The following is a 27,451-nucleotide window of genomic DNA, read 5'->3' on the forward strand; positions in this document are numbered from 1 at the left end:
TGTTAAAGGAAACTCTAAGAAAAATGTTTTCTGGTCAGTAGGGCAAAGGGAAGAACTGCAAAAACTCCATTAAAATGACAGCTGGCATTTTGCCACGAACATGTATCTGATCTACTCTGAAAGCATTAAGTCCTTATGGATTTTGTGACAGAGCCAAGAGATGTAAATTTGTAGCTACCAGTTCAGACTGAACGACTGTTTTAGTGCTTCAAGTACAGGTGAAAATCTCTATGTTCTCTCATACTGTTAAAAAAAAAATCCTTGTTTATATACAGATTAGTTCCACTAGACCTGGCTGAACTTTTCAAGTTCTCATGTCAACTGAAATTGCCTTGTACAACTGAACTATCCAGATGTGGATCAGAATATAATAATGGAATTACGTGCCAAAATAACGAGATTATTTAGGTCCCGATTGCAGTTTTACGATAACATCTGGGAAGATTACTAAGTGCTGTGTGTTTGAGGCCAACTCTATTTCTTCCCCCTTCGGTAGGCATCGCGGCCTCTTTTGGCCTTTGTTGGTGGTAGAATTTCCCGGCCACTTCGCTTGTTGTGAAAGTGGTAGATCCACAACTGCGTCATGGTTTGAACTGGAGCCTTCCTTCCACACATTTGGCAGGTATTTAAGGCATCAGCACAGCCTTTCTGAAACCTGACCTAACCACTTAACAATGGGATAGTAGAACTTGCTATTTTGTGTGTACAAATGCTGTCTTTCCAAATTAGGAAAGAAAGAATAAAACCCTGTGGAAGTGCCTTGTTTTAAAAGAAGTAGTTTAATGTTCTACAATTAACATTCTCCCAAGGTAGTGTTACCTAAATAATTACTACTACACAGGAAGAGTCATTTCCCATTCTGGAATACTTTGCACATATTTAGGAATTTCGTAGTCTCCTCAGAATCCTCTGGGCTGTGGGGTCATAAATTATCACATTTTGAATGTGGAACTTCCATTACATGATTTAAATTTTATGAGAAGAGAAAGCAAGAGAATTGCAAAAAAATTAAAAAACCAACAACCAGTTACTTGCTTATGGCTCAAGAATCTCAGAGACGAGAAAAGGATACTTCTACTTATTTAACATAGATCAAGGAAATTTACGGTTTACTTTTAATAATCAGCTTGGGGGGGCAGTTATTTTTTATTTTTGTAACAGTTGTCACCTTAGCTAACATCTGTTGCCAATCTTCGTTTTATTTTTCTTCTTCTCCCAAAGCCCCTGTATGTCCTAGTTGTGAGTGCCTCTGATTGTGCTATGTGGGACACCGCCCTCAGCATGGCCTGATGAACCGTGCCATATCCACGCTTAGGATACAAACTGGTGAAACCTGGGCTGCCAAAGCGGAGCGCACGAACTTTAACCACTCGGCCACAGGGCCGGCCCCTCTGGGGGGTTTTAAAGTGCCAAACCACAAAGTTTGGCATTTTCAATTCATATCTGTCTGTGGTATGTAGTGTCTACAGCAGGGGTTCTTATGGTCCCAAAGAAAACACATCATTCAAATGCCAGTTCCTTTGGTGTCTAGCCCAAGCCATCTTAATTTTGTCCAGGGGATCCAAAGTTTTGTGTATCTGTGTATTCTGGGTCTTGTAGCATTTATCAGCTTCTCAGAAGGACCTGGCATACCACATTTTCAAGACTGAATTTTATTAGAGCCAATCTTTAACACCATGGTGGGAGTTTTCTGTGTCAATAATAATGATCATAATAGCTCCTGACTATTGAGCACTTATTTTGTGTCACTAGCTGTACTTTACACTTTATATTTCTCATTTATTGGTTCTAACAAGGCAAGAAGTACAGTTATTCTCTCTGTTTTATGATTGAGGAAACTTAAGGCTTTGAGAGGTTAAATAACTTGGTGAAGATCACACAGAACTGGGATTAGAGCCCAGTGGTGGCGTCTCTTAGGCATTGTGAATAATAATAATAACACATCCATTTACTGGTTTAGTTCTGACTGGGATTTTGTGCGATGTTGGTGGATCTGTTCAAATAGCCCTCACTCTGTTCTAGAAGTTGGGCATTGCTCCTTATCTAAGCACTGCTTTACTATAATTCTGAGACCAACATGGGGTTGTAGGAACCAGGAGAGTGCCTGGCATTTGTTTGTTACATAAATAAGTAAACAAGTGAACAAGTGTGTGCCTCTTCCAGACGTGACCTGGGTCTTCTTTTGTGATACCCCCTGATGCTGAGTACAGGCTGTGGTGGTAGTGGTGGCGGTGGTCGCTATTGGTTTTGAGAGACACTGGGCATGCAATAACATTTATTGATGACTAAAATCACTTTTTATTCCCTCGTAATTGTGTGTCAGAAGTCAGAGCTTTTGACCAATTTCCCAACACATTGGGAACGCAGCTAAAGTTTTTTTGCATATTTTTTTGCCCCAAGGCTTTTTTCATTACACAGTGCAGTTTTTTTTTTTTTTTTTTTTTGAGGAAGATTAGCCCTGAGCTGACTACTGCCAATCCTCCTCTTTTTGCTGAGGAAGACTGGCCCTGAGCTAACATCCATGCCCATCTTCCTCCACTTTATACGTGGGATGCCTATCACAACATGGCTTTTGCCAAGCGCTGCCATGTCTGCACCCAGGATCCTAACCGGCAAACCCCGGGCCACCAAGAAGCGGAACATGTGAATTTAACCGCTGCGCCACCAGGCCAGCCCCTACAATGCAGTTTTGATAGTCAGTTTGCACAAGAGTAGTTAGAGAGTTGAATTTCTGTAGGTTGATTATTTTTAACTATCTCCTGAAAAGCAAACAGATTTATCTGCCACTAACCAGTTCTGAGACCTTGGGAAAACTTCATCAGGCCTCAGCTCTTATCTGTAAAATGAGGGGGGTGGACTATATCAGTTATTTTTCAAGAACTCTTTTTCTTCAAGGCTTCTTTCCTTACAAAATTTTAGTAGCCTAAGATTTATTTATTTTTTTTTCCCCCCACTGGAAATCTGTGCAAGGTCTCCAGTGTGTCAACACCAAAGCAGTATATGCTGGTGAAGTTTGGAGTGAAGGCTCTCAATATAGAGCCACACAGATCGTGATGCCTGACATCTTTTTTCATTTATTTTATTAAGGTATGATGTACATGCAGTAAAGTTTACCCTTTATATTGTATAATTCTGCAAATTCTGACAGCTCATAGAATCATGTAACCCCATTGCAGTCAAGAGATAGAGCAGTTCCGTCACCCAGAATGTTCCCTCTCACCCCTTTGTAGATAACCCCTCCCATCAGACACAGCTGCTGGCAGCCACTGATCTGTTTTGTGTCCCTTTCGTTTTCCATTTTCCACAATGTCATATAAATGAACTCATTCAGTATGTAGGCTTTTGAGTCTGGGTTCTTTCACTTAGCACAATGCATTTGAAGTTCATCCATGTTGTTGTGTGTATCATTAGTTTTACTGAGTAGTAATTCATTGTATGGATGTACTATACGATGGTGACGTGTGATTATCCACGCACCAGTTGAGGGGCATTTGGATTGTTCCTAGTTTTTGGCAATTAAAAATGAAGCCTTGATAAATATTGTTACCTAAAATTTTAAGATTAGTGATATGTCAGTTGTTAAGTTAGATTAAAAAGCATCAAATTTAAGAATCATTGAGGGCAGAGATAGACACTGCAATCTATATCTGCAAATATGTTTCTCTATGAGCTCCCCAAATCCAGGATGGAGTCCTCAGTAACTTCTCTACCCATACCTGTCCTTCAAAATGTTGGTAACTCTCTGAACCACAGCTAGGACACAGCTAAGGTGTCTTAGGCACAGACTGGGTAGCTTGTAAACAGCAGATATTTATTGCTCACAGTTCTGAAAGCTGGAAGTCTGAGATGAGGGTGCGAGCATGGTCAGGAGAGGACCCTCTTCCAGTCAGACTTTTCACTGTATCCTCACAAGGTAGAGGGGGCCAGGGAGTTCTCTGGGGCTTCTTTTATAAGGGCATTCGTGAGGACCCCACCCTCCTGACTTAAACATCTCCCAAAGGCCCACCTACTGATACCATCACCTTTAGGGGTTAGGATTTCAATATATGAATTTGGGGGGACGTGTTCAGGGCGTAGCAGTAGCCATTTTACTCTTGTTTGGAAAGGAAAGATTAGGATATGTCATCTGAGGTAGTGCCAGCCCCAAGGTAAATCCCCAAGTAGACCCCTGGTGGCTTTGAGAACTTGAAGATTGGAGCTACAACATCCCACACTGCACAGTCCCATTTCTCATCCACCTCCTTCAAAAAAGGAAAAAGTAAAACAACATCCATCTAGTCTATTCCAGCAAGGTTTACCCTTCCTCACTTTCATAATCTAGACATGGTCTTATTTCTCTACTTCCCACCAATATCAATGCCTTTGATCAATATTTAGTGGGATTTGCCCATATAAAAATGCTTTTATGAGGATGGGCTCCCTACAAACTGTATCTTTTCTTTGGGTTCCACCCTGAGGTGTGACCCCTTTTACAGGGGCTGGCTCTATAACGCACAGATCATCTTGACCAGGTAAAGATGTCTGCAGAGTGTTCACTGGTCTCTTTAGCTGTTTCCCGGCAGTGTGAGGCTGCTAATATCGCTTAGTGCAGTGCTGCTCAGACTGTGGCCTGCAGACCTGTGCTGATCTGTAAACTGTAACCCATCCACTGCAAGATAAGTCAGAAATTGAGAGTAAACGTTTAGGAACTTTTATAGCAATTTTACGTTTCTGCAGCATCCCAGCATGTGATCATTGTTCTAGTGATTGATTTTTATGGCAATTGACAATGGATTGACTGTACCAAACTGTGTCCTCTGCCACAGGTAGTTACAAAGAATGATTTAGTGAGCTACTTCTCAAACACTGGCTTCCGTAGGATGTCATCTCCAAATGCAGATTCTGCTTATAGGACAGAGCCTGAGATTCTGCACTTCCAGCACACTGCTAAGTGATGTTCCTGATCTGCCAGTCAAACTTTGAGGAACAAGGATTTGGTGGACTCATGTGCTTTATGCACTATCTCCCCTTGAATTTGTTTAAACACACATGTGGCCCTGATTAAAGTTTCAAATAAAAGATGTAACAATGGAATACCTCTATAATCTTGGAGTCTTGGTTTTGGTTGTTTTCAGTGGAAAGCTGAGCCAACCCATTGGGAAGCTTGAACTTCCCAAGCTTCAAGATGACACTTTGTTATTGTGCCTTCAAATCCTCTGTTGTGTTAGGAAGGGTGAAACTCCATAAATAGATGACTCTTGTGACCAAACCCCTCCCTGTTGTCTCCCTAAACAGGGAGTCTGCCATGTGTACAGTGCACAAGCCTGAGATTAGGACACCTGATGTCTTAGACCTCTTCCTCCTCAGCAGTAAACCTCTATAATCTGATCACTTCAGATGTGTGTTCTCCTCCTTTTATGGTGACCCACTGCCATGGTTTTTCCAGAGCAGCCCTGGTTTTAGCACTGAAAGCCCTGCACCCGGGAAGCCCCTCAGTCCCAGGTGCACCCAGACATTGGATCCCCTGCGCCCTGTATTATCCTGGAGTTGGATCCCACAGCAGATTCCAGCACCCCTGCTTTATTGGATCTCCTAACCAGAACGAACCTGTCTTTGAAACTAAGAGAATGGACAGCCCTGGTGTGGATGTACGGGTGTGTGATGAACCATCAGAGACTTGGAGTTTCATCAGACCAGGGAAGGCTCACATAAATGCTCGAGGAATGCGCTAATACTTAACTTAAAACACTTTCAAAAGAAGGGATTTTTTGTTTTGTGTTGCCTTTACTTTTGTTTCAACTTTGTGTACCACCAGGGAATGTCACGGGTGAGTCTTGGAGGATACCTTTCTCTAATTGTCAAGGTTCAAGTGGTAAATCACAGTTTGATGTTGTCAGACAACCCCCTAATCTGCAATGGTGTCCTTGTCTGCAATGTTCCAAGCATAATAAGCAGAATATATGGTTAGATTAATGGGCATTAGCACAAATAGTTACATATTGTCCTAACCCCAGCCAAAGGATTTTATTTATTCTTTCACATTTTTAACCAATATTTGGCAAACAAGAATTATGATGGAAAATGTCAGTGATGTTTTTTAACTCAAGTCCTAAATACTTTTTATTTAAGAAACAAGTCCCTGTCACATGCTTTTCTCCCCTAATATAAAGTTATTTTTGCATTGGTTGGGGGGAAATACAGTAATAAGTTTTTAAATTCTGAACTACTAACTGCACCTGCTTAGGATCTAAAACTGAAATGGAAAACACAGGCTTAACCCCACATGCTCCCTGATCAAATGCAAAAGTTCTTAAAATAGCTTCGTGTGAAGATGTTCAGAGCAGCTGAAAACCAAGGAGGTGGTGTTCCTAGTCACAACCTGGCAGTTTGATACCACGGCTTGGAGGCAGCTGCCTCTGTCTCTTTCGCTTTCACAGCCAAGAGCAGCAGCTCTGAGGAGAAGCCCAGAAGCAGCCTCTGCTTTATCCATGCTGCTACCCTACCCTGAACTCTGCTTTCCTAGTGAAGGGGTTGTCCTTAGATCTATCAAGAAGACCTGTAACACTCATTCCAAGCCTCCAACACAAGAGAAAAGTAGCTGAAAGCCTCCAAACAGTTACAACAAACTTTAGATACGCAATAAATTCCAGGAAAAATGTAAGAAAGAAATGAAGTCTTGTGGTTTGATTGGCCATAGCTAGTAACAGACAGTGCTAGCTATGCATGATATCTTACACCCTGTTACCCTCAGAATCTTAACTACCAGCAGATGAGCTTACTCTCAAAATCCATCAGAAAGACCTTTTTCATTCAATTAAGATTGCTCTGTTCAACTCCGCCTATCTTGATAGAGCTCTCAGTTAACCATTTTTCCACATAGAGAATTTTTCCTGTGATGTTCCCTTTTACCCATGACAAACTGCTTCTCTCAATGGCCCACTTATGCTTCTACCAGAAGCAAGAGCTGGGCTGGGTGGACAGTTGGTCTACTCTGATGTGACAGCGTTTTATGTTGCCAGGCTGGTGGCACTAGCCAGGAGTTTCGAGTTCTGTTTGCATTCACATGTAGGCGAATATACCAATATACTATACTCTTCCATCCTTAAAAGAAGGGAAAAGCAGTAGCTTATATCTCTTTTAGCAACTAAACTGATTTTTTGAGGGCTAGATGACAGAACTGTAGGCAGGAAGAGGATGGGTGTGGGGGGCACCTGGAGCCCTCCCCTCTGGGCCATTTCCAGTTGGCCGTTACCACCTTCAAACAGGAGGTCAGAGCCATGAGTGCTCATGTTGAAAACTCAGAATTTTTCTATTCCTTCACTTGAGAAGTTACTTAGTGAGACTGCGTTAGAGAAGAAATTAGCTGGTCTAGTCCCTTAAATGTCTAAAACCCAGTTTTTCATATGCTGAGCAGGAAATCTCACACATGGTCACCATGGGATGAGTGAGGGGCTGATATTCGAGTTCTGTGAACAACGTCAGACAGAACTTCGGGGGGAAATGACGTTGTTGCAGTGGTTCATGCCGTCATGCATCCTCCTCAGTCGAGGTGAGAGGCACAGTAGTGCAGCTCTTTCAGGTGCAGTCTCCAGCGATTGACTGTCTCTGCCAGACAGATTAGACAGAAACGTCAAGAGCTTCCATCAGATTTGAACCAAAGATAGATATGAAGCTATAATACAAATTTTGCTCTAATGTCCTCCTTAGGGACTTCCTGTCTGACCCAGTTCTGAAGGAGCAGACTATCCAGTATGTGAGCCTTCTGTCTAACATCTGTAGCTGAGAACAGAAACTTCAACCTCCCTCGAAGAAGCCTCAAGTGTTTGCACTCAAACGTATATTTCCACCTGCTTGCTTGGTTATTTAGTCTCTGGAACTGTCTCCATATCTTGCAGACACTAAATAACCTTTTAAAGTGGGAAAAATATTTTCTTAACTTTTCTTTTAACCAGAAATGAGGGAGAAAATACTTCCCATGGAAAACAACATGAACAATGTACAGGTTCAAATCGCTGATAATCGGCCCCTGTGAAGATTCCTACACTCAGGCCGCCTGGAACCGGGTTTTCCTCCCTCACTGCTGCGTCCCCAGGAGCCCGGCATGTAGGAGGCACTCTAGATGCTTGCTGAAGAATGAACAAATGAGCAAGCAAATTAAGCCCTTTACTATGAAAGTGCTCTCCCTAAGTATAATTAAACAACAAAAATTATTTTGTGCTCAGCATGAATGGTTATTAAAGTCTGGTGGTCACTAGTTCTATCCTAAGGCAAATAAAGGCAACTAACGTTTTTTCTTTAAATGTTTTTTAATGCAACATATTGGAGAGGTGAGGCATGGATTTCAGTGGTAGTGAAAACTTTGCATTAAGTGAAGACAAAGAATGATAGGGATTCTATTCTGAAGAAAAGAATACAGGGCCCTTTACTTTTAGTTTTTTCCCATCCTTGAACCTGCCCAGTTCTTGGCAAGTTGCAACGTCAGTTTCCTACAATAGTGTTCTGTCAAATGCACCGTCATTTTGGAGCCACAATAAAGTATCTCTATCTCCAGTGACAATACCACTACCTAAGACCAATTCTTGGCTAACAAATTCTTCAATAACAGTTTAAGGCAAAAAAGGCAATTACATATGAACTTAACGGAAGCTAAACTCTTAAAAAACATATTGCACCCCTTTGTTTATTATCAATACTTTTCTTTCTCCCAGAGTTTTTTCAGAATATTTTTGCATTGATTATCATAAGAACCCAAACCCTACATTGCCTTGGGAAATTACTTGGAAAACTCTCATCAGAGTAGACCTGTCTTGATTACCCTACATATTTGTTTTAAAGAAGTGGAAATAGCCCACGAACATTATTGCTGCCTTTAGAAATCTTTAGTAGCAAACAGCTCTTAAAATATGCTGATTTTTAATTAAGTGTAACAGGAGTTTCAGAGTAGTGTCAACTGATAACTAACTGTAGAGATATATTTACTTGGGATATTTGTTTTTGAGGGATAGAAGAGTGATATATCGGAAAGTGTCATCGTAGGAAAAGCATTTTTAGTTGCAGCCAGAGGAACACTGCCGTAATTTGAAGGGATTGTCTCCAGTAGTGCCCTGCCCCCGACCCTCCTCTATACAGACCTAATACACGTGAGTGGAGTGTAGCAACATACGTATTACACCTCTTGTAATCCTTCCTGAGACTTGCACAGATATTTTTTAAAAGATATGTGATCATCAGTTGTTTTGAAGAGAAAAAGGAATGACTGGATATGTCACAAGCATTTTAGCTGCACATGTGTCTCTGTGGAATGGGGCTCCTATATTCAAAGCTGTGCAGTCACCCTGAACATTGACTAATGCTCCCACTGAGCAAGGACAATGAGCAGAACTCTCTCTCTGGAGTCAGTTGGCAGCGATCTGACATCATTTCCCATTGACACTGAGATGTGCTGTGCCAGGATATCCAATCATGTTCTTTGGGCATAGGTGTCTCCCAAGACCTTGTGAAAACCCTACCTCAGAAATCTTACCTCTGTTCTCTGGCCCCCGTTCATCAAATCTTGCATCAGAGAAATATGAACAAAAGTAAAGAAAAAAGAATGCAATCTAGTTGCCATTTTAAGATGCTAGTTTCCTCTGTCTTTCCATAAAAATAGAATTGCTCCTCTCCAATCTAGCCTATCTAGTGTACTTCTCAACTTTGAGCATCTTGTGATGCTTTTGAAATTATGTATTGATCACTCAGATCAGCTTACAAAATCAAGCTGTTAACAAGGAAAGCCGTTTATCCAAACCATTTTTCAAATTTTTGACTATTTGTCTTACTCTTAAGAGGATAACAATTTAAATTTTCATTTTGGTCTTCTTTCATGCCTACCAATTTAGCAAAACTTACCTACTGTCAGGGTAGTTCCTCTATTTGCCAAGCCGCTCTTACTCATATTAGCCTAAAAGTCAGCATCTGTCATAAGCTCTTAATCATACCTGAGATTTACCGCATCCCTTGCATAATATCCAGAAGATCCTGCTCCTGGAGAGCAGTGTTGGCAATTCCCAGATGTTGGATAACACAGAAACATCCCCAAAGCCTCTTTTCAACAGCAATAGAGACACTTACCTTACTGTGCAGGTACCTTTGCTTGATCACACCCAGTCGTCCTCTCTTTTCATCCCCACCAAAATTCAATAGTGGAATCCAGGGACCAACAACGTTTCCTTCTTTTCTTTTTGGACACTCTCTCAGTTTTTGCTTTGTGGGCTTCAAAGCCACGGAGAATTTGCAACCAGGGGCCACTGGCAGTTCTGCAAAGGAGAGGCAGTGGGGAGCCCAGCACTGACTGGGCCCGAAAACTAAATATAATCCTCTTCCCTCTCCGGGCAGTGCCCTTCATACTCTGAAGACGGGTGACCTTTGCAGATTCCCTCACCCCACAGCTTGCCACTCTCCACGGAAGAAAGGGTCTAACTGGACTGAGCTGCAGGATGAGGCGACCCAAAAGCCACGAGCCATCTACCCAGAGCAGACAAGTAGAGGCAGGTATAGGCTCCGTGAGCGTGTCTGTGTGTCTGTGTTTGTGCGTGTGCTTGCATGCCTGTGCCCGGCAGCTGTTCTCCAGGTTAGAGGACACCACTCTTTGGCAGGCAGCTCTGAAACACCCTCTTGGGTAATTTTAAATTCATGTGCACATCTTGGCTGAGAGAAGAAACCTCCCAGGCACAACATGGGTCCCCTTCTCTGTCTGGTCACTGCCCCAGATACACTGTGAACCACAAACAAACAGCAGTGCCAGCGTCCTAGGAACAGATGCCCAGATGAACAGTAAATTGCACTTAATTTTGTACCCTGCTGTGAACTGTGAACGGATGGGAGCTGTGTTTGAGATTTAAGTAACAAGAGCATGACCTCTTCTTTGACAATCATAACCCAAGGCACTAGAGAGATTCGCTATTATTCACGCTGTGTTGAACTTTAACTTGATGCCTGCCTCTTCCATTCAGTGTCACATGAGACACGAGTGCAAAGGGCTGAGGAGACTTTAGTAACGTCAAAATGTGTGGTGGCATTTATTTTATTATTTAAGTTTTTTCCTTTATATTCTTCAGGTGTTAAGAGAAATCTCAGATGTTAGACTGCTGTTATGGGAAGGATCTGATTTTCTCTAGGTGGTATCACTGGTTCCTATTGGGGGGAGGGGCGGGAAGGAGGTGCATGTTCATTTCTCCAGCAAGTTTGTATCTCTGTCGCCAGTTAGGTGTCACGTCCTCACCAGACAAACCCGCCATAGGCCAGGAGCTCAATCTGTGCCTCATCTTACTTAATCCTCACAGCATCCCTTTAAATTGGTCTATGTTGATGATCAAATAAGCAAACCAAAACTTGGAATAATTAAATAACCTCCCCAGAGGATCATGAATGATAAATATCAGACTGGGAATTCAAAACTGGACCAGAGTTACAGCAAAACCCATGCTCTTATTTTTAACTTTTACCATTGACATAATCTGAAATTTACAGAAAAGATACAAGAATAATAAAGAATTCCCATATACTCTTCACTCAGGTTCTCCAGTTTTTAACATTTGCTTTCTCCCTTCCCTCCTTCCCTTCCCCTCCTCCTCTTCTCCTCCCAGCGCCCCCCACCTTGTGTTTGTATGTGTGTGTATATTTTTCTGAATCAATTTGTATACTCCAGTGTTATTATCCGAAAAGACAAGTACACTCTCCTACCTCAGTGTAATAACCAAGTTCAGTAAATGAACACTGATACTGTTCGAACACTGGTACTGATACGAACACTGATATTACTTTCTAATCCATAGTTACCATTCAACTTTTCACCAAATGTCTCAATAGTATCCTTTATAGAGGAAAAAATTTTTTTTCTTTTGGTCTAAGATTATATGTTGCATCTAGTTGTCATGTCTCCTTCAGTCTGAACAGATCTTCAGTCTTTTCTTATCTTTTTGTGACAAGGCATTTTTGAAGAGTACATTTTGTCAAATGTTCCTCATTTTAGGTTTGTGTGATGTTTCCTCGTTATAAGCTGAGTTTGTGCATTTTTCAGCAGAATACCACAGAAGTAGTGCTGTATTCTTCTTAATCATATCAGAAACACATAAATGGAGTTGATTCATACCAGCCCCACTTGGTAAAGGTGGTATCTGCCAGATTTCTCCACTGTAAAGTTACAGTTTTCCTCTTTGCAATTGATAAATATTTTGTGGGAAGGTACTTTGGTATGTTGCTCCTAAATAAACTTTCTGCTGTAAGGAAGAGCTTTCCCTTCTCGTCTACTTATTTTTGTATTTATTTACATCAGTATGCTCTTATGGATTCCCATTTTGGTCAGTGGGTTGTAATCTATGAATATCTTTATTTATTTTGATGCCCAAATGATCTGATTTGGCCAGCGGGAGCCCCCTCAAGCTGGCTCTTGTATTCTTTTGACGAGTTCTCATCATTTTCTGAGTACTTTCATACTTTCTGGCACAAGATGTTCCATGTGCATCCTGTACCTTCTCTCCCCAGCCCTGAAATTAGCCACGTCCTTAAGGAGATCTTGGTCCACTATGGAAAATAGTGTACAGAAACCAAGACCTGGGCACTGGGTGTGCTCACCGCTTCTAGGCCCTCTCAGCCGAAGGAGCCAGGAAGTAGACACACACCAGCAGCCATGTCTGTGGCTCTCTCTGTCTGTATTAAATACCACGAGAGCACGTGCGTAGCTCCACGTCCAGTCTGGCGCCATAGGGGCATTCTGCCTTTTATCCTTTCCATCTTTGTAACTCCCTTCCCCAACAGTGAGGATAACCTGGTTTCTGTTATCCTCAAACTGTTTACTCATTTGCCTGTTGCCCCTGTGTGTAACCAATCTTCCCTCCCTGCTGGCTGCTTCCTCGTCCCTTATAGTCTTTTCAGCCCCATCAGCCCTAATCCTTCAAGGAAAGGGAAGAGAAATCATCAATATGTTTTAAATAAAAGGGAAGGAAAAAAGGAAAAGGGTAAGAATCCCATGCTTTTTCTGTACCTCAAGGCATCTGTATCTTCATGGCAAATCGTCATGGTGTCTCTGTGAAGATGTCGTGGGAGCACGTTAAAGTGTATAATGACTGAGAGAAGGGTTCAATTATTTATTCACTTAATTAATTGAGTGCCCACTGTGTGTCAGGCACATCATGAAAGACAGGTGTGGTCCTTGCCCTTGTGAATGTATAATCTAGTGGACTGTTTATTATACTTACATTTATTAGTAACTGTTTGTGGCAGTGCTATGTTAAGCACTTTATTTATGTTATTTAATTTTAATTATACAACAACCCTCTGGGAGAAATAGTATTGTTTTCCCACCTTACAGATGAAGGAACTGATGAAGGAAAACAGATGAAGGAAAATTTTTCATTTTTTGGTATCCACTGGGCCTCTGTTACAGGACTAACATAATTGTCTCTGCTTGTGTATATCCTAAAATTTATTTACATAAATTCCATCTCAATTAAAGTTTCCTTGGGTCGATGGAATTAATATTAGTCTGTCAACTAAATTTCAAAAATTGAGCCCCAAGGAGACACACAGTCCTGTATCCTCCCTATCACAATGTCTCATAAAAATGAGTGTCTGTTGGGGCCGGCCCAGTGGCATAGTGGTTAAGTTCGTGCACTCTGCTTTGGCTGCTCAGGGTCCTCAGGTTCAGATCCTGGGTGCGGACCTATACACCGCTGATCAAGCCATGCTGTAGCAGCATCCCACATACAAAATAGAGGAAGACTGGCACAGATATTAGCTCAGGGCCAAGCTTCCTCACCAAAAAAAAAAACGTGGGTGTCTGCATGGGGAGGAAGTGGAAGAATGTCGGGCCAATTCGTAGTTCTCTGGTGGAGCGGATAACTGAAGAAATTGTGAGTACACATGTACTTACGCAGAGTCTCTAAAGGTTCATAGTCCCATCTACTCACAGTGAGCAAGCAGCAAAGAGAAATTCAAGAAAAAAGATTCCTAATCTTTTCATGGTCATATTTCATTGACCCTTAGCTTAGTTTCTCCTCTGTGAAGGTTTTGCAGTGAAAAAGATGGCTGGGTTCTATTTTAGTACTAATATTGTGAGTCTTTCAACTGATGACTTGAAGATGATCCTGGAAAACCTCACCCTGTGCTTTTTGCTCACTTCTTACTAACAGTTATTTCTGCAGATATCTGCAAGTTGTGAAAGAGAGAGATAGTACTAGTTGTTAAAAATATGGTGAGGTTTAAACTAATTTGTTTGACCATTTTTTTTGTTTGTTTCTATGAATTGGAAAAAGAAAGGTGGGGTTCTTGCTAACAGAGCTGGATCACAGAACATCAGAGGTGGTGTTCCCTGGACATGCCTCACTTTTTCTCCACTCAAATCCCAGGGCCCATCCTTCCTACTGTCCTCTTCCTGCCCCAGCTGGATTACGTTCCCTCCCAAGGCACCCATAGCATAACCACACCTAACCCTCAGCTCCACGTTACTGCAGCTGCTAGCCTCCTTGTCTGCCCCTCACTGGACTGGGGGTCTCTGGAGTACAGACTGCACCTTTCAGCATGATGGCACCAGCCCCCAGCCCACAGTCAGTGCACAGGAAATCCAGGTTGAGTGGAAGAAAGTCCCCAACCACTAGAGCAAGAGGACAAGGAAGAGGAGCAACTCTAGGATAGAGCCCCTCCAGCAGAGCCCTCCGTGAGCTGGAAGGCAAAGGAACACAAAAAGCGCACACGTTAAACCCTCAGTCACTTTTCAATGCCAGGGTATTAAACTTTTCCCAGCAGACGTTTTACCAGCAGCAAAATTGATGGATTTAAATTTCATATGTTATCCTCTCCTTCATGTTCCCTAAAGGTGAAATTAATGACTTCTCTGTAAAAATAAAAGGTCTGGATAATCCACAAGATAGAAAGTATCTCTACATGCACTGGTCTACTTAGGAAAACTTGGTGTAATGAGGGTGCCCCTCTCTCCTTCGAAACCCATCTGTGCGCAGTGTTTTGGAATTGTACATATTTTAGGGATTCACATTTTTCTAAAATCAAAATGATACTAACAGATTAACTTAAGAAAATGAGGAAAACATGTTCTTGACCTCTGAATCTTATCGTTGCAAGTAGTTTGTGCCCTTCAGTTTCCAGGAGCTGTTTCTTCATATACTTCAAGAATGCCAGAATACCACTTGACAGCTGTTTTAGCTTGAAGGCAGTCCTCAAGTGTCCTATTTTGATGTCGTTATGTAATGCTTTTCTCTTGGCATAGCTATCATCACTCAAAAACCTTGTTGATGTACATCCTGCATAGCTCTCTTCACCCTTGCATCCATATTACTTTTCCAGATGGGCACTGGTTCTCTGAAAACTAGAGGGAAAAGGAGAGAAGGAACAATTCCAGCAACGTCTCACATTGGACCTATGTTTTCTTCTGGGCTGGAAAGTTCCTTTGTGAACAGGAAAATACATGAGTTAGAAGTCTTTCCCCCTCTCAGCCCTCTTCTCTTTAAAAATGTTATTTCATTCTAGCCTTGTTTTCCTTACTAATTGCGCATCTTATCAAGCGATGTATCGGCAGAGAACCGGTTTAATTTTTCTGCTCAAGTCTTGCCTTAGTAACTTGTCTCTTTTAGCCTAAAGGACAGGCGTACATGTCCATAAGCACGATTGTCACTTCACTTCAACAGACATTTCCTGCCATGCACTGTGCTAGGTCTTGGTGCTATAAAGATTTTTTTAAATGTTGCCCCGTCCCTGTCCCTCAAAAACTCACAGTCTAGTAGGAGAGGGACACAGCAAAATTCTCATTTTAGTGGGCTGAGCTGTGTAGCATAGAGCTAAACCTGGTGCTGCCTGCGTCTCCTGAACTGGAGCGCAGGGAGGCTTCGCGGCCGGTGGAGGTGGATATATTTGAACTGGACACCTTGGGGGAGGTGGGGAGGTAGGGGAGGAGGTTTCTCTCAGGGGAAGGGTAAGAAGGAGAGCAGCATTCTGGGCAGAGCACGCACTGCACGCACAGGCCCGCAGCCAGGAAGGCACATGATGGGTTCGGCAATGGCGAGCCGCTCCCAGGCCTGCAGACACGGGTGTGGGGTCCAGCTTTGGACTAGGCAAAGTGGAATCTTTATTTGGGCCCAGAATGTTAAGGGCCATGGACGCCTTAATGCTGGATGTTGTAACTGAACTCTGCAGACAGTGGGGAGCCACCAAAGGCATTTTAGTAGAAGATGATAGTCAAGGAGGTGTAATGGGAAACCCACAGTATTTGGAACCCGAAGGCCTTGTTGTGGAACTCCAGAATGTTTCACCTGAAAAAGAACTCAGAGCTCGTCTAATTTTAGCCTCTTGTTTTACTCATGAAAACTGTGTGACCTAGCTTTAAATTTCACACCACTAGGTGCCCTGTGTTTGACGTAAGGCCTTGGAGGAGCCACTATGTCACAGCTTCCTCAAAGTGATCCTGGATTTAAGCAAGGATATCCCTGTGCCCTGAGGGAGCCACTGTTATCACCTCTATGCACTTTTACGGAGGAACGATGCTAGAGCCTCAGTGGCCAGCCTTGGGAGGGGGATGAGGAATGAGTGAAGCTGTCCCAGCCTGGGGACCAGTGGCATGCATTTACATCAGGAGATTTCACCCCTGCAGGGAGAGTCTGGGTGGGTGGCTGCACTATGTATTCCAGGTGAGCTGCCTGTGTTGGGGCCAGATCGCAAGCAGCAGCTAGAGAATGGCGAGCAAAAGGCACGGAAAGACAAGAGTTATACAAGAAAGCTGACCCCCATCCAAATAAACTAGGTGCTGAGCAACTATAATCTTAGCTGAGAAATTAAATACAGTGAGGAAACCAAGGAGAAAGATTAGCTCTAAAGGCTGAGCGAATCAGGAGGTGACTGGAGAAAGGCTGCCATTCATCCAGTAGACAGGTACCCAGGGCCTGCTCCAAGCCCTCCAGAGAGCTTCCCTAGGTAGGCAGGCAGTTCCAGGCCTCCCTTTCTGGGGTGGCCAGGCTCCTGGTAGCCTGCCAGACTTGGTTCTCACTGGCCAAAGGACCAGCCAGGACACAGGCAGAAGACTCAAGATCTTCCTTTTCAGCCACTGGGCAGGGTTGGGGAGGCAGGGACTAGCACCCAGGGTACTTCTGTTTCCAGGCAGCTCCATGGTTTGGCCAGGGCCAGCCATGGTGACAAGGGCGTTCCGCGCGGACCAGCTCCACAGCAGCTTCCCAGGAATATGGTGTGCCATCCACTCTTAGTGTTCGGGTACTTGACTTTAAGATCCTGTCGTAATTTTTCTTAAGTGAAGGAACACATGCTACATACATAATAGCAACTCTGCTTTCAACCACAAATACCTTTAAATGAGGAAGGGCTGGTCCCTCCTTACTCACAATGCATCGTGTGCCAAACCTGGTGTTTTAAAGCAATCATTTTGAAACTTTGTAATTGTCACCATAGTTAGGTCTCCATTCTCTCAGGCTCTCCAGTTCAGTCAGGGGTCCTGGTTAATGAATACATGAAAAACTTCCAACAGAAACCCAAGATTTACAGTTGTATAGTAGTATTTATGGCAGTAAAAACATAAAGTGAAATTAAAAGATGTCCCTCTTCTATTGTTTTTTTTTTAATTTACTATTTGGAATTATATTCATTCATCCATTCAGCAGTTATTTATTGCATGTCTGCATGTCCAGGCCCTATCCCAAACACAGGGATATGATATTTAAAAAGCACATGTTATTGGTTCCTACAATCTTGGAACTTAGAGTCTGTGGGAGGAGCCGGCCCCTAGCCGAGTGGTTAAGTTCGCGCACTCTGCTTCGGCAGCCCAGGGTTTCACTGGTTCAGATCCTGGGCATGGACATGGCACCACTCATCAGGCCTCACTGAGGCAGCATCCCACATGCCACAACTAGAAGGACCTACAACTAAAATATGCAACTATGTACCGGGGGGACTTAGGGAGAAAAAGCAGAAAAAATGAAAGGAAAAAAGATTGGCAACAGTTGTTATCTCAGGCGCCAATCTTTAGGAAAAAAAAAATAATAAAGTCTATGGGAGGGACCAAATAAAAGAAAATTAAATAAATCAAATATTTGCAACTTGTGATAGCGCTGTGACAGAAAGTAAGAGAAAATCGTAGCAGAGAGTGGAGAGGGAAGGGAGGGTCTACCTTCCACGTCAGAGGAGACTTCGGAAGAGGAGACGCTGAAGCTGGGCCTGAGCCGTGTGCAGGAGCAGCCCAGGCGGGAGGTCAACAGCATAAAGGCTCAGAGGCGAGAAAGGAGTTGGCGTGTTTTAGGAGCCCCAGGAGGTCACTGTGGCTGGGGTGGCATGGACCAGGAGGAGAACAGGGAAGCCTGAGGGGTAAGCGGAGCCGGGTCACCTGGGCCTTGTGGTCTGTGGTAGGGAGTGTGGGTGTCATTCTAAGTATAAAAGCAAACTGCTGTGGAGTTTTAATCTGGAAGGTTACATAATCCTATTGCATTTTTTTTTTAAAGATTTTATTTTTTCCTTTTTCTCCCCAAAGCCCCCCCGGTACATAGTTGTATATTCTTCGTTGTGGGTTCTTCTACTTGTGGCATGTGGGACGCTGCCTCAGCGTGGTCTGATGAGCAGTGCCATGTCCGCGCCCAGGATTCGAACTAACGAAACACTGGGCTGCCTGCAGCGGAGCGCGCGAACTTAACCACTCGGCCACGGGGCCAGCCCCAATCCTATTGCATTTTTAAAAGCTCTTTTTGTCTCTCATGTGGAGAATGGAAGGGGTGAGAGTGGTTACTGGGGGGCCAAACACTGCCTGAGTAAGGTTCTGCCAGGTCGTGCTCTGGGGTGGTGACCGGGAATTCACAGACTCTAGGCAACCTGTCATTTGTTTTTCTTCACTGCTTTTCCTCTAAATGCCCAAACCATTTCTCCCTTTGCCTGGTGGTTAATAGGAGAAAAGATGCCCGAAGCACTGTCTTTCAGGTGAGCAAAACAGTGAGGTGAGCCACTCAGGTAGAGTCCTGACCCTGATGTGTTTTCGTTGGAATCATAGACATCATCTCACTTTGCCAGTTGGTTAAATTTATGCCGGCTTCCCAGTGTTCTTCAGCTTTGTTCCTGGTACACAGAAAGTATCCAGCAAATGTTTGTTAGATTGATTTGCCTTGGATTCCCACTGGGGTGAGCAGTGAGGGAGAATTGGAAAGGCCTTGGGTCCTCTTTACTTCCTCTGGAGATGATGTGTCGGTGGGTTACCACGGCTCGTGAAGAGAGTATTCTCAGTCTGTGGTGGATGCAGCTCAGCGGTGAATAAAGCGACTCTCCGTTAGAATAAAAGGTGCTGTGGACATGCAAAACATTTTTTTTTTTTTAAAGATTTTATTTTTCCTTTTTCTCCCCAAAGCCCCCCAGTACATAGCTGTATATTCTTCGTTGTGGGTCCTAGTTGTGGCATGTGGGACGCTGCCTCAGCGTGGTTTGATGAGCAGTGCCATGTCCGCGCCCAGGACTCGAACCAACGAAACACTGGGCCGCCTACAGCGGAGCGCGTGAACTTAACCACTCGGCCACGGGGCCAGCCCCCATGCAAAACATTTTTTAAGAGCATCTGGTTAGAGTTTAACGTGGCTGAAAAACATTGCTATTTTTTTCATGTTTCAATTACTCGAATATGGCTAAAAGTGTGCTTTGGCAATTTTCCAAAATAAAAACTCTTGAGGTGAGAGAAATTTCAGCCCCAACAATAACTTGAAAATTGAAAGTTGGAATAGCAACTGTTTTTTCAACTGTCTTAACTCTGTCACCAACACTCTGATGATTTGATTACATGTGACAAGTCTGGTTTCTGGCCATTAAACTGCACACTTCAGCTATAGGCATCAGTCTTTCCCTCCTTCCTTTACTATGTGTCGATTCCGGGGCAGAAATGGGAACAATGGGAGAAAGTAAGAGGGGGGGAGCTCCTTCCCATCGACCCCCAGGTCACGGCTGGCTACCCTGTCCTTGTCAGCAGCCACTTTGGATTCAGGGCCTGCAGCAAACCAGTCAGAGGGTGACTCTCTCCTGTCCTCACAGTCCTCAACACCCAGCATTGTTATTCAGGCACCAGTAGCTTGCTTGAATATCAAAGACATCTCAGAAAGGGAAATACATCCCCAAATGGCAAAGGCATACCTGGGAGCCATCTGGGAAGGGAGGGGACAGCACTCCTCAGTGAAGTAATGGTCATGAAGCTCTTGGTGCAACACCTGACACAGAACAGTTGCTCAAGATACGGTGACAGCAGCTTCTGCCACCATTATTTTTATTGTTGATGGCAGTGGTTTATGATTAGATGTATATGAGTCTCCCATTGTCAGATATCAGCTTTCAGACCCACTGTTTCCATTCTGTTCCTCACCCCCCACGAACCCCTCAGGCACTGCTTGATGTCCCCTTTAAGTTGGGGCTGTTGTCCTTATCTTCTCCCTCTATTTTAGAGTCATCCCTGCTCATAGTACTCTCTTTATTCCAACGTCTCCATCTGGCCATTGACATTCCTTCTTAGCACCACTCTGAATGTCTTTTGAGGGGAGATAAGTCTTCAGAAGTCCAAAGATACATACCTACACCATTCTAGCCACACTGTTCATGCCCTGGCTTCTTCCTCTTTCCCATACAAAGGGTGATTTTGTTACCGTCTCACCTCAGGGCCTCTTGTGACAGAACATAACTCAATTAATTTCTTCAGTCATCTTTCACACTTTGCCAAAGAGCTCTGTGATCTCAGGTGCCTCATTTTGCTGGAAAGGGAGGAGCTTGACACATGCAATCGCTCACTTAGGCAGGAAAGAATCATTTCAGTTAGGGGCCTGGGAGGCATGTCTGTTTGTAGAAGAAAGGGACTGCCGTCTCTCTGGCTGTCTGCTTCCTTCCATCTGCCCCCAAGCCCACCCTTGGAAGTCATGGCTGGGCATCTCTCTCTATGAAGTGAAGAGCATAAGGGGTCAAGTAACCAGCAGACAGAGTTATGTTTGGGCTGTAACCTGACTCTAATTGCTGACCTCAGGGAATTAGTTCCATATAACATGGCACCTTAGCTGTGTGACCTCAGGGAATTAATCTCGTACGACATAGCACCTCAGCTGTGTGCTGCGTAGAAGTTTCCACCCGTGTCTACCTTTCAGCCAGATTGCTTTTTCTATTTCTGGGCTTGTTGTGTTGATGAGTAAGGTGGCCCAGACTCTTCCTGTAGATGAAAGGGGCATTCCTAACTTGGATGTGTTTTTTGCATATATAAATTATAAAAAGGAAAAACTCTGTGTCTGTTACTTGGCGTAAAAGTAAGGGAAACTTGAGGGTTGAGTGAGGAAAGAACAAAATAGCCAGTATAAACAAACCCTGTCCTTGGGGCCTGAGTGCAGTAAGATGTACAACATAGAAAGCGGCACTCAGGACTAATGGCTTTCCGTATTAGAAACAGTCGTCATAAGGATCAGAGATGTAAGGGTCAAGTTAATATCTGCCACCAAGTCCTAATGATGAAGTGGAGACAATTTACCAAGTAAGACAAGACATCTCTGTGAAGACCTGTTTCTCCCTCTAGTGCGGCGGACAGGTTTCTGTCTTCTCCTGCAACAAGTGTGGTAGTGGTGGCCCTGCCGTCTTCCATGCCCTGAAGCTGCTTCAGCAGCTGGTGGGTCCACTGGGGACTCACCTGCTTTGAGTTCTGTACGTGTATGGGATTTGCTATGTGGGTTCAGGGAGATGGTGTACTTTTCACGTTCTTTAAAACAGGGCATGTTAAGTGCTCTCATATACTGGAAAGACAGTATGAAAACCAGAATCACCTTTTAAGGCCTCGTTCAAAGCTGTTGAATCATCGAGGAAGTTGCTGTGCTTTATGACTTGTGTCATCATTATTAAGAACCTGAAATTGTTGTACTTCTCTTGAGGAGTGGATTGTTTTGGCCTATGGCTCCTTTTTCACATTGACTTCTAAAAACTGAGAATCAAATTTGTGCCCCATCAATAGCAAATATGTAGGTCCTTATTACATCTTTATTGTAACTCTTGGACTGATTTCCGGTCTAGTTCTTATATTTCTTTCATATTCACTCCCACTTTTAATTTATACTCTCTTCTTCTTTTTTTTTTTGTAACCTTGTAAGCTGCCATAAATCCTTTCTAGAATAAAATGACCCGTAGTTGACTAATAGCTATTTTTTTTATTTTTTAAAACTGAAGGAAGAAAGTTGGGCCAAGAGGGAAGGAGGGAGCTAAGGGAGAAAAGCAGGCAGGCAAACTGTGCAAGCATCAGCAACTTAGCGTCCCTAAGCTTCAGTTTCCTCATCTATAAAATGCTGACCTCCAGTGTTTTTGTAAGACTTAAAATTATTTTTAGGTAGTGAATGTGCACACACTTTATAAGTTACAGAGCCCTGTGCAGCTTTGTTGTGATTATTTTCAAGCCATTATTAATCAAGGCAGCTCTCCAATGCCAGTGCCAGGCCCTTGACCATCCATCTCCGTCTAGTAGAAGGAGCTTCACTAGGAAGTGCTGGTTCTGAGAGCAGGTCTCAGGCTCTTCTGAGAGCCTCTATTGGGGTCCTCTCCAACAGAGAACCATAATCCTTGGAGCACCCAGAGGTAATGTCCTCTCTTCAAGGAGGTCTCTGCAACCCCCAAGCCTGATAGACTTCCATACCTGAGCCAGTCCAGGGGCTAGGACATCTAGATTATCACCAAGATCTGGAAAACAGCTGGTCAGCAGGTGCTGTTGACCTCAACGTCTCAGCATCCTCTGGGGTGGTTAGTGAGGACATCTCCCAGCATTCCCCAGGACGGGCCCCTCTACTCCATATGTGTTCCCATTTTGATTTGGGGACCCCAAGAGAACCCCATCTCCCTTAGAAAATTATAGAGCCATCATCCCATTGCTGACCCAACCCCAAAATTAGAACCTCTTGGCAGGGGGAGTATTTGTGGAATGCAGGGGCCAGCCCTTGGTGATCACTGCTTTGCCACTGTTACTGATGATCTGGTTGGAAATCGTTCTGCTCTCGAGTGAATTGAGGCAGAAAAGTAGATGGAGAACCACAGCCCAAATGATCCAGTCTTGTCAGAGGCCAGTTATCTCTTTAAAGCAGATTCTAGTCAGGTAAAAGCTTCCCTCAGGTCTCCTCAGCACCATGATCAAGGCCAGTCTCCTCGGCATAGCAGGTACAAGGATGAGATTGAGAGCCCAAGCTATCTGTGTGGGAATGCTTGCCCCCTCCGGCCTAAGGGCCGAGAGATCTGGGCAAGGCCCTCCACCTTGCCAAGCCCCGGTTCTGAAACGTGGAGGTGATTGTGAAGATTAAGTTAAACCGTCCACGTAAAGTGCTTAGCGTTGGGGTTGGTGGTGGGAAGGGGGTGATCTTTACACTCTGTGCCCTGCCCTCCTTTAGAGCTTCATTCCCCAGCACCCTGTGTGCTTCTTACCCAGGAGGGCTTCCCCAGCCCTCTCAACTGTGACTCTGCACGTATTGTTCTGGAGTGCCCCTCCTTTCCTGGTCTGTGCGTTGAACTCCCACCCTTTCTTCAACATCCAGATGAGACTCACTTCTTTCTGAGTGCCTCTCTTGAGAGCAGATCCTCACCCCAACAGAATGCAGAGTTCTGTCCTCCTCATCCCCTACTGCTGCAGACTCTGCACGTCGCATTTTAATTATGTTTGTCATAAGACTTATTGTTGGATATTATGTTTATTTCATTAAGAAAGCAAACAAAATTCCAATTTATCTTAAAAAGAAAATGCTAACATATGATAGAGAGGTTGTTAATGTTTTTTTACAACTTTCAATACCATTAGAAATTCTGGGTTGTGAAAGATAAGCCAGTGGCTAGCTAAATGCATATTTTTTAGAGAGTTAAAATTTACATTTATTGAGGTACTAAGATCTTAAATGTACTATTTAATCAGTTTTGACCAATCATACTTGAAAGTTCCTTGAGGTCCCTTCCCAGTGAGTCCCTACCCCACCCCAACCCTCCCACACAGAAGCAACCACTGATCTGATTACTGTCATCCTCTGTTAAGGCTGCCTACTCTAGAAGTTCATGTAAATGGAATCATACAGGATGTACTTCGTTGTATACTGCTTCTTTCACTCAGTGATGCTTTTGAGACTCGTCTATGTTGTTGCATTTATCAATAGTCTGTTCCTTTTATCGCTCAGTAGTATCCATTGTATGAATATATCATAGTTTACTTATCTGTACTCCTATTGATAGGCATCTATCGTATTGTAGTTTTTTATTTTGATTTTTAAATTATCATACAGTAAAACTAGCCTTCTTTTTTCTTTCACATACAGTTCTGTGAATTTTAACACACATATAGATTTGTGTGGCCACCACCACAATCAGTATGTGGACAGTTCCATCACCTTAGAAAACTCCCTGGTGCTGTCCCTTTAGAGTCTCACCTCCCCCCCACCCCACCCCCGCCCCCAGCCCCTGACTACTTCATCTCTCTTCTCCATCACTATAGCATCACATTGCATTTTAATTGCTTATACACACATCTGTCATTCTCACTGTATTGTCAGCTTCTCGAGCAAGAACCATATCTTATTCGTCTTGCCTCTTTCAGGCTTAGCACAGTACCTGGTACATAGCAGGTGCTCAGTAAATACTTGAAGGATGAATGAATTGGTGTCCATATGGCCACATGATGAATCCTTTCATAATTCTTAGGAGGGAAGGGGAAGTAGAAAGCTAAATGAAACCAACATTAACTTTTTTCTTTTAAGAAAATCTGAGGTCCTTCTTTCACAGCAATATTGATTTTATGACTTTAAAAAATTCTAGAGAGTACTGTCTGGTAATTGCCACTTGAGAGAATATGTTGAGTCACACAAAATGAATAATCTCCTATAAGAGGAGTTCAGCAAATGTTTAATTGTACTAAAAATGTTACTGCTGGTTAAGTTCGAACATGAAAATTAAAAGGAAAAAGGTAAACATACTTCTTTGTCTATTATCTGTTTTTAAGAATATTCCAGAAGTATAAAATTCTCTCCCAGAGTCTTTAATATATTTTCCAGGTATTCTTAGCTCTATAGGGATCTTCTGCACTATATTTAGAGAAACTCAATATTCACACTATTACTTTTGACTGAGGTTTCAGTTTCCTTATTTTCCCCTAAACCAGTGCCATCTTTATCTAAAATTTGTCTAACTAAAGCCATTATTATTGCAGGAGATACTTGGTTCTTGTAGCTAGGGCCCTCCCTAGAGCATATTCAGTTCTTTTCAGCTTCAACTTTACTTTTCCTTTTTTCCCTTCGGTGTTTATTGGTGTTTCCTCTTTCATTAATCACAATGCTGAAATGACTCCATATATATCCTTCTTATCCTCTTAATTTCGCCCACCAGGACATTGTCTCTTACAAACTGAGCCCTTTGCCAGCTCCATGTCACATTTCTTTAAGCAAATAAATTTTCTCCATATGCTTAGCATATACCCCTGAGCCCTGTAGCCTATTCCTCCTATTAAAACAGAAATGGGGAAACAGCTGTTTTTCAATTCCTATAAAGTGTGTCCTGTTTTATAGATCATGCTGGACAGCTCTATTTTGGGGTCTGCAATATTACTTGGTCCGTGAAATTGTCAATCTCCTGAACCTAAATTTCCCTTTCACATTTGGGAAAGAAAGATTAATTCTACTAGATGTTTTGATGTGATATACAGGCCATGAGGTCTTCTCTATAGTTTGTTTTGGTAGCTACTGAAGGGCTCGCATGGAAGAAATGCCTTCTTCCTTATAGCACAACAAAGTTTTTAACTGTTAAGACTGATATCATGTGATCATCTCATTCAGTGTTTCAGCAGATGTTGGTCAAATATATCTGCCAGATTCTATGCTACACACAGAGCATACAAGAATGAAAGGATACCCTGCTCTTAGGTAGCCCACAGTCCATTGGGGAGGACAGATGCAATGTGATGAGTGGTCTAATCAAGGGATACCCGAGCTGTAACAACTACCTAGAAGAGGAGATGGCAAACATGGTCCCTGGGCTGGCTGCCTGGTTTTGTATATAAAGTTTTGCTGTAACATAACCCTGCCCACTAATTTTACATGTTTTCAGTTGATGTTTTCATGATTCAGTGTGTAGTCATGACAGAGATCATATGGCCCACAAGCTAAAGTATTAACTGTCTGGTCCTCTAACAAAAAATTTCCCAACTCCTGGCTTAGAAGAAGGAACACCAAGGAAGTATGTGGTCACCAAAGAATAGGAGAGTGGAGGACCCCTTGGAGAATGCCAGCATTTTAAGGGATAGGTAAAAGAAGAGAGCTCATGAAGTGATGGGTCGAGAACTGAACCATTGTGCCAGAAAACAAAGGAGGACAGTGTGAAAAAGTTGAGGTCATACACACTGCACATCAAGCCATGCTGAGGCGCATCCCACATAGAAGAACTAGAATGACTTGCAACTAGGATGTACAACTGTGTACTGGGGCTTTGGGGAAGGGAAAAAAAAAAAAAAGAGGACGATTGGCAACAGATGTTAGCTCAGGGCCAGTCTTCCTCACCAAAAAGCATACCTTTAAAAACAAGTTCAGGTCAATATCAGTGTCAGATGCCCCAGGGCAATCAAGTAAGATGATGGTTATGATGACCATTTCCTGAAAATGTCCTTGTGTGCCAGACTGTGTGCAAAACAATTTACATTCATTGTCAGGACTCCATGTAACAACCTCATATGTAGACACTACTTATATCCCCATTTTATTGATGAAGACACTAAGGCACAGAATGAGCAAGTAACTTTTCCAAGGCCACATAGCTTTAAATGACAGAGGAACAGTTCTATCCAGGTAGCCTGATTCTACAGAGCCTGTAATTTTAATCCCGGTGCCAAATTAATTTGAAAATTAGGAGTCATTGATGTCCTTAGCAAGAGTAATTTCAGTGGCATGATGGAAGTGGAAGGTAGCTTCAAATAAGTGATAATCGTGTTTATCATGGGCTCTGTATTGTTATAAGTGTTTTAAACTAACTCATTTAATCTCTCAACAGCCTCATTTTATATATATAAGGAAAACATGGCATAGAGAGGTGAATTAACTTGCCCAAAGCCAAACAGCTTTTGAGTGACAGAAGTGTGATGTAAGATTCTGGAGGGAAAAGGCTTAACCTCCATCCCTACATCCTTACTGAGTTCCATCCATCCCTGGACCCTTCCTAGCTCTCTCAGAGATTTTGGCCTGAATCTGGCGCTCACTCTCTTCTTACTCCCTGCCCGCCAATGTGATAGCCATTTAGGAAAATAAAAAAGAAGAAAGCTCGGTATGTTGGGTTTTTTGCTTGTTTCTTTAAGGAAGATTAGCCCTGAGCTAACATCCACCGCCAATCCTCCTCTTTTTGCTGAGGAAAATTGGCCCTGAGCTGACATCTGTGCCCATCTTCCTCTACTTTATATGTGGGACATCTGCCACAGCATGGCTTGATCAGTAGTGCTAGG

General features: G+C 43.1%; 2 protein-coding genes across 3 annotated transcripts in view; one reads left to right on the forward strand and one right to left on the reverse strand.

The window, feature by feature from the left end:
- FILIP1L (filamin A interacting protein 1 like) overlaps positions 1 to 10,531 on the reverse strand; it is a 277,314-nt gene extending 266,783 nt beyond the window's left edge. The window contains exon 1 of the mRNA XM_046658603.1: positions 10,090 to 10,531. The gene's annotated coding sequence lies outside the window, so the exon portion shown is untranslated. The remainder of the gene's footprint in view (positions 1 to 10,089) is intronic.
- CMSS1 (cms1 ribosomal small subunit homolog) overlaps positions 1 to 27,451 on the forward strand; it is a 362,276-nt gene that overhangs the window by 291,566 nt on the left and 43,259 nt on the right. The gene's annotated exons all lie outside the window — the stretch shown is intronic.

Source organism: Equus quagga, chromosome 4 (assembly GCF_021613505.1).
Source record: "Equus quagga isolate Etosha38 chromosome 4, UCLA_HA_Equagga_1.0, whole genome shotgun sequence".
NCBI lineage: Eukaryota > Metazoa > Chordata > Mammalia > Perissodactyla > Equidae > Equus > Equus quagga.